The 1,479-nt window shown below is 40.6% G+C and overlaps 1 protein-coding gene across 1 annotated transcript in view; it reads right to left on the bottom strand.

The window, feature by feature from the left end:
- The window catches only part of FCHO2 (FCH domain only 2), a 256,849-nt gene that overhangs the window by 181,832 nt on the left and 73,538 nt on the right, over window positions 1–1,479 (bottom strand). The gene's annotated exons all lie outside the window — the stretch shown is intronic.

A 1,479-nucleotide genomic window follows, 5' to 3' on the forward strand; every position in this document is an offset into this window, starting at 1 on the left:
TACATATAACAAAATATGTTACCAAACCATCCCTCCCTAGCACTGTCTTATTCAGCTGAGTTCAGTAATTCTCTGGCAGCATAGTGGTTACGAATTGGGCTGCTAACCTCAGTGTCGGCAGTTCGAAACTACCAGCTGTTCTGCGGGAGAAAGATGAGGCTTTCTGCTCCCGTAAAGATTTACAGCCTCAGAAACCTTGTGCAGGGTCACTATGAGTCGGAACCAACTCCATGGTACTTAACAACAACATACCTATATGTAAGGAGCTCTGGTAATGTGGTTACAATTGGGCTGTGAAATTGCAAGATAAGCAGTTCGAACCTACCAGCTGTTCCACAGGAGAAAGATGAGGCTTTCTGCTCCCGTAAAGATTTACAGCCTCGGAAACCCCATATAGGGTCGCTATGAGTCAGAACAGACTTGATGGCACTAGACAACAACAACATACATATATATGTAAAATGTATCAAATTGCATACTTTAAATCATGTCGTTCATTAAAATATGTCTACTATACCTTAGGAAAGCTGTTGAAAAAAAGAGAGGCAAGAAAGGAGCAGAGAGGAAAAGAAGGAAAAAACTTTGGAATGACTGACTTAGGCATTATGTAACCTCTGGGTCCCAATTTTCTCACAGGACTTACTATATGGGGATTTAATGAGATAATTTATGTAAGCAAAGGCCTAAGTGTATAGTACAAATAGCATGCCCGATGGTTTTAAGTGCTATGAAGAAAAATACATAGGGAAGGAGAGGGAAGAGGGATCTCAGTGCCCAAAGAATCATAAAGGGCTTAGATTCTGACCCACCCAGTTCTGGACTTCATATGGTATGACATAAACATAGCTAAAGGCCTAAATGACATCTGTTCTAATGATCTCAAGGTAGACGGTGATGGCAGTGATCTAAGTGGTGGAGATACCAGTGGATGCCAGTAAAGAGAGAGCCTTAATTCAAGGCACTTGAAGCTTCTGGACTCCTTCTTGACCCCAGGGAGAGGAGAAATCCAAATAGTTTGTTCCCCAGTAATTCCTACCAATCAGTAAACTCCATCAAGGTAGAAGCTATATCCTTACCACTATATTCTGGTGTGGCACCACAGGATAAGCACTGGACTGCTAACTGCAAGGCTGGTGGTTCAAACCCAGCAACGACTCCTTGGAAACACCAAACAGGGTCGTTATAAGTGTTTCTGTGTACATCTTCTATGCCTCCACAAAAAAAACAAACAAACCAGAGAATGGAAGCAAATACTGTTGAATGATGATGCACGGAGACTGTAATCATTGCAATGAAACGATGGTATAAAGCAGATGTTCTCCCAGGTAAACTATCACTCAGTTCACAATAAAAACTAAAAAAAGTCATTGTAACCCAGAAGAAGCTACAAGTTCAGAAAAACTCTTCTCATATTAATTTAGCATGTTTGTTTAATGACATGTTTATTTAAAGAAATGACAATAAGGCCTTCATCCATTG

The sequence above is a fragment of the Chrysochloris asiatica genome, unplaced genomic scaffold, assembly GCF_000296735.1.
Source record: "Chrysochloris asiatica unplaced genomic scaffold, ChrAsi1.0 scaffold00316, whole genome shotgun sequence".
In the NCBI taxonomy this organism is placed as follows: domain Eukaryota; kingdom Metazoa; phylum Chordata; class Mammalia; order Afrosoricida; family Chrysochloridae; genus Chrysochloris; species Chrysochloris asiatica.